A 6,283-nucleotide genomic window follows, 5' to 3' on the forward strand; every position below is an offset into this window, starting at 1 on the left:
AGCACACCCCATTCTGCACGCCATCCCCGGGTCCTTCCAGCCAGGGCTCTTGGAGGCCCGTGACACCCTGTGAGTCTGTCCTCTGTGCTGCTGTGCCCCGCGCAGCCGTGGTGGGAGGGTGACAGGACCCCGGGTCCACCCTCGGCACCTCAAGACCGAAGATGCCAACTCCGCCCTTCTGCCTCCTGGCACACTGCGGGCTGGGAGCCCAGGCCACCGCTGGTGCTGACTGACTCTGCTCCACCAGCCCCTCAGCCCAGGCCGCTGTCACCACAGAGCCAAACCCAGATCAGAGAGGCTGGGAGGGGCAGAAGGGGAGGGGTCCGCAGGCGGCGGCTCTGCCCTCCGCCGTGCCCGGGCATCTGGCATCCACCTGGCCCATGGCCACTGGGCAGAAGGGAAGATGCAGTTCAGTGAGGCTGGGGGACTGAGGCTGGAGACTCCAAGGGTTGAGGTTTGGGGCTGAGGTTGAGGACTGAGGTTGGGGACTGAGGCTGGGGACTGAGGCTGGGGACTGAGGTTGGGGACTGAGGCTGGGGACTGAGGCTGGGGACTGAGGCTGGGGACTGAGGCTGGGGACCGAGGCTGGGGACTGAGGTTGGGGACTGAGGCTGGGGGACAGGTGGCCATCCCATCCCCACAGTCCTGCAGCCTAGCTCAGACCCGGCAGCCTGCACCCTCAGCACTGTCTGATCCCATGTGTGACTGGGTGTGGCGGGGACTGTGGGGACGTGGTGGCTGGGCATCGGTGTGGGGTGTCTGGCTGGTATCCTCAGTGGTCGGGGCCTGGGGAGCAGCCTTGCCAGGCCTGGCTCCTGGGCCTGGGCACAGCGGGAGGGCTGGGTGCCGGCCAGCTCAGGTTTCTGTCCTGTGAGTAGTCCTCCTCCTCCTCCTCCCCTCTTCCTCCTCCTCCTCCTCTCCTCTTCCTCCTCCCCCCTCCTCTCCCCTCCTCCTCCCCCATCCTTGTCCTCCTCCCTCCCCTTCCTCCTCCTCTTCCTCCTCCCCCTCCCCCTCCTCAGGGTTTTGCACGGGTTAAGCTGGCGGCGCGCTGTCTGCGCTCCATGGTGGTGTGTGCATTTGTCCCGCTGCTGGGGGCTGGGGGGCTGGGGACCTGGGGGGCTGGGCAGGACCCCAGATTGGGACAGGCTGAGCCCCGCGTGTAGGAGGTGTGTGGGGGAGGAGACAGCTCCAGGTGACATGCGCCCCTCTAGGGACTGAGGCCTGGCAATGTGCAAACACAGGGACACCCGCTCCCGCCTTGGAGGACATTACTTTGGGGGAGCCAGACACGGGCAAATAAACACCTAACGTGAAGTGGGAGGCAGGGGGAGCTGGGGTGCAGGGGGAGGGAAGACGTAGTAGGACTTTTGCCTAGCAAGCACAAGATCTTGAGTTCAAATCCCATACAAAAAACAAAAGAGGGGGAGCTGGGGTGCAGGGGGTGGGAAGCGGGTGGGGGGGGGGGGGGGGAGGGAAGGTGCTGGCCAGGGCGTGAAATCCATTCTGGCTGGTGGGGAAGGCTTGCCTCCATCTGAAGGAAGCATGTTCCAGAATGTAGAGGCCGCATGCGCCAAGGCCCAGGGCTGGAGAGACCCGGCCGCCCTCCCTAACCCTTCCTCCCTGCTTTCCACCCCGCAGTGGCTGGCTGGCGTAGGGGGGTGAGTGCTTCCCGCTGAGCGACAGGCGGCTGGGAGAGGCCCGCGGGCTCAGCCTTCAAGGACTGGCTAGGCTTGAGCCTTGGCCTCCCCCCCTCTCCCTCATGTCTTTGGCAGAAGGACTGTCCAGGCCGGCAGGGGAGGGGGGAGGGGACAGAATGTTTCCAGGCCATTGGCTCCTCTGCACGCAAGGGTGGGCCCTGCCCAGGGTCCCCCATTTCCTGCGAACTCCCCCATGGAGGATGCCTTCATGGGCCAGATACCCATGGCTCACGCTGTCATCCCAGCCACTCAGGAGGTGGAGACCTGAGGATCGAGGTTCAAAGCCAGCCAGGGCAGGAAGGTCCCTGAGACTCTTCTCTCCCGTGAACCACCAAAAAACCAGAAGTGGCGCCGTGGCTCAAGTGGTAGAGCGCTTGCCTTGAGCTGAAGAGCTGAGGCAGGCCCAGAGTTCAGCCCCCATGACCAACACTGCCACCACCACCACCACCACCAAAAAACCTTTGTGCCAGGGCCAGAGGTGGAAGCAGGAGGTCTGACCTTTCCAGAACTGCCCGGAAGGGCCGCCAGGGGGCAGCCGGCCTGCCACGCCCCTCAGCCCTGCGGGGCCTGTCACCACGCCCCGCCCCCCCCCGCCCCCCCGCCCTGCTTCAAGCCATTGCCACAGCTTTCCGGCTTCTATTCTCCTTTTGTCAGTCGTGGGGCTTGAACTCCGGGCCTGGGCGCTGTCCCTCAGCTCCTCAGCGCAAGGCGGGCGCTCCACCACTTGAGCCACAGCGCCACTTCCGGTTTCTGGTTTTCTGGTTTCTGGTGGTTCACGGCAGAGAAGAGTTTCAGGGGCCTTCCTGCCCGGGCTGGCTTTGAACCGCGATCCCCAGACCTCAGCCTCCTGAGTAGCTGGGGTGACAGGCGTGAGCCACCGGGGCCCGGCCCCTGTCACCCTTCTCTAGTTTCTGCCGTGAACTGAATTCGCCAAGGGCTCTCTCGGTGGCATTCCAGACGCGCATGCGTTCTAGTTCGCTCACAAAGCCCGGTGGGCTGCCTTCTCCTGCCCTGCCCCAGCCCTGTGGCTCGCCAGCGCCTCGGGCAGCCTCATCCACGCCGGCACAGTATTCCACCCTTGCTCACCCGCCACCTTTCCTTCCCCCTGTGTTCCCCCCGCCTCCCCCCCACATAGTTAGAAGCGTGGGTGCACGCATGCGCGCACGTACGTTGATGCACAAGGTGGACACGGGGCCCCGGTGGCTCATGCCTGTCATCCTAGCAACTCAGGAGGCTGAGATCTGAGGATCTCTGGTTGAGGTCAGGCTGGGCAGGAAAGTCCATGGCTCTTATCTCTAATGAACCACCAAAAAGCTGGAAGTGGAGTTGTGGTGGCTCAAGGGGTAATACACCGGCCTTGAGAAAGAACAGAGCAATGGGCTAAGTCTCCCTGCTGCTGCAGGCCAGGGAGAGAGGAAAGCCGGCCCCCATGGAGGACACCTCCCCCGCGCCCCCCACCTCTCCAGCTGAGTGGCACTGACCCCAGGCCAGCAGGTGCTCCGCTCCTCCACTTCCTTCGCCGTCTCCAGCCACTTCCTGTCACAGGCAGAGGGAAGCCACACTCCTCGTGGCTGAGGATAAAGCAGAACAAAATCCAAACACCTTGGCCCAGGGCGAGGCCAGCTCTGCTCTCCTCCCCCACTCCTCTCCCCCTCCCTCCTCCAGCCTCTGACCTCCTACCATTCCTTCAATGCACACAGCACATTGATAACCCCAGGGCCTTTGCACTGGCTGACCTCAGCACCTTCTTCCACTGCGGTCCTGGGAAGGCCCCTGGCTAAGCCAGCGACACCCCCCCTGCTTTCCCAAGGCACATGCACCACTCCAGAGCACTCCCCGCTGAGGGATGGGTTCAAATCCTCGCACAGCCATTTTCTGCTGAAGGATGGGGGCTCCCCTGTGACCCGGAACCTTCACCTGTCACATGGAGTGTGACAGCAACAGCCCAGTGCGTCTCCCCAGGCCGCGTCCACAGCCGCCCGGCCCAGAACCAGCTTTTCCACCTCAGCCAGGACATGACAGACAGACAGACAGACAGACAAGGAGGCAGGGCAGCTTCAGCTTCCCCGGGAGGGGGGACCCAGGTCTCTGCAGTGAGGCCGGGCCCAGGGCAGCGGCCCGCCCTCCTCCCCGGCAGAGCCCCCTGCTGCCCGCCCAGAGCAGAGACGCCTGGCTTCCAACCGCCACAGACCCCGCATCCAAAAGGGCAGCAGCACCCGGCCTCTGCTTCCCAGCGAAAGAAACTCCCACAGCTTGCTGCATGTCAATTGAGTCTGGAGAAATTTCCAGAAACACACGTCTCCGTGGACCGTGGGCGGCTCGGCGGTCAGGTGCCCGCCTGGCATGCAGGAGGCCGGGCTTCCATCTCCAGCACCGAGAACATAAACACGCAAAGGAACTACATGGCCAAAAGACAAGGACGAGACAAGCATGGTGGCTCACGCCTGTAATCTCAGCTCTTCGAAGGCTGAGGCACAAGGATCGAGATCTGAAGGCCAGCCTGGGCTGCGCGGTGAGACCCCAGCTCAGAGCAGTTAGTAGCTGGGCGTGTGGTGACTCACACCCGTCATCCTAGCTACTTGGGAGGTGGAGATCAGAAGGACCGAGTTTTGAGGCTAGCCTCTGCAAAAAGTTTGAGACCCCATCTCAACCAATATGAAGCTAGGTGTAGCATCTACCATCCCAGCTGCCTGGAAATCATAAAAGGGAGGGAGGATGGTGGTCCGGGTCAAGCCTGAGAGAAAAGCAGGAGCTTATTAGGAAAGTGATGAAAGCAAGAAGGGCCGGGGAGGTGGCTCCTGCTGGGCAGGCGGGCAGGGCGCGTGAGGTTCTGTGTTCAGATCCTGGTTCTGGCAAAAGAAGAAGATGGAGAAGAGGAGGAGGAGTAGGGGAGGAGAAGAGGGAGGGGGATTACTGCTGTATTAAATGTGAAACTGTTCCTCTGTGTGTGTGTGTGTGTGTGTGTGTGTGTGAGTGTGAGTGTGTGTGTGCTTATGTTGTTCAGAAAGAAAAGGACCACACATAATGGAGATTCCGGGTCCCGACTGCAAGGGACAGCGGCCAGCAGCCACCATGCCACCCTGCAGCCCGAAGCTCCAGCTTTGGGGAAGAGGAAGGGGCTGTGAGTGGGCAGCTTGCAGGGGGAGACGAGGCGGGGCAGGGGGAGGGGGGAGGAGGCAGGGTGGGGGGGGGGGGGAGGAGGAGGGGGGGGAGCACCAGGCCCCAAGGGCAGAGTTCCCTCCCTCCTGCCTCTGAGCGTCGCCCCGCAGACGCAGACCTTCCAGGGCCTTCCTCTGATTTTATTTATGTGCCAATCCTGGGGCTCGAACTCAGGGCCTGGGCGCCGTTCCTGAGCTTCTTTTGCTCAAGGCGAGCGCTCTGCCACTGAGCCACCTTCCCAGCCCCATTTCCAGCTTTTTGTGGTTCCCTGGAGATCAGAGCCTCCTGGATTTTCCCACCTGGGCTGGCTTTGAGCCGAGATCACAGATTTCAGCCTCCTGAGCAGCTGGGGTGACAGGCGTGAGCCACCACGCCCAGCCACATGGTTTCTTTCTGGTTTTTCTTGCTGTGGTGCTGGGGCCGGAGCCTGGGGTCGGGTATGTGACGGGGTTCTGTGTGCCCAGGCCTGGTTTGCAGGGAGGGAGGGGTGCACTGGGGCTGGGGACGCCAGGCCTGGGGGTGTTTAGGCCACGCAGCCTCCAGACTGAGGGATGAGAACCCAGGGCCTGAAATAATGGGGCATCCGCCGCCGCCGCCGTCTGCCACAGGTGCAAGCCGCTTCCTATGTCCTGGTAACGGGCAGGACTGCAGCTGGGGCCCCGAGGCCACTATCCCCAGGGGCAGGAAGCCGCCAAGCCAGGACAAGTGCTTCCTCACTGAATCCACCCCACCGAGGAAGAAGGTGGATGAGGAAGTAGAGGCCAGCGAGGGCAAGCCACCTGCCAGAGCTCACACAGCAGTAGGCCATAGAGCAGATAGGAATCGGGCAGGAAGGCTCGGTACCATCTTGCCTGAGGCTCCTGTGGGAATGGTTCCAGACTGTCGGTGTGGTCCTGAAACAGAGGATTGCCACATTCAGCCTGGCTGGATCTTTCTGGAATTCACTTGCTGAAAAGTACAGCCCGGCCTCTCCCTCTGCGCGGCCTCCGCGTGTGCGGCCTCCACTTTGCTCATGGGTGCCTGGCACCTGCCCACCCCTGACCCCAGGACTGCACCCGGCTGCACCCAGAAGAAATGCAAGCCAGGTCTGGCTCACCCCGAAGCTCCTCCAGGGGACTCCCCAGGCCTCCCCCGGGCTCAGGCCACGGCCCCGGTAAACCTGCCGAACTCGGCTGCGGCCACCGGCAGTCAACCAGATCCAGCTCCTCAAAAAGACGTGTGGGCCAGCACTACTCAGGAGGGTGAGACCTGAGGATCGAGGTTCAAAGCCAGCCCGGGTAGGAAAGTCTGAGACTCTTAGCTCCAATGAACCACCAGAAAACCGGAAGTGGCGCTGTGGCTCTAGAGATAGAGCGCTCACCTTGAGTGCAAAAGCACAAAGAAAAGGAAGGGAAAGGAAAGGGAGGGGAGGGGAGGGGAGGGGCGGG

Source organism: Dipodomys ordii, unplaced genomic scaffold (assembly GCF_000151885.1).
Source record: "Dipodomys ordii isolate 6190 unplaced genomic scaffold, Dord_2.0 Scaffold75, whole genome shotgun sequence".
Taxonomy (NCBI): domain Eukaryota; kingdom Metazoa; phylum Chordata; class Mammalia; order Rodentia; family Heteromyidae; genus Dipodomys; species Dipodomys ordii.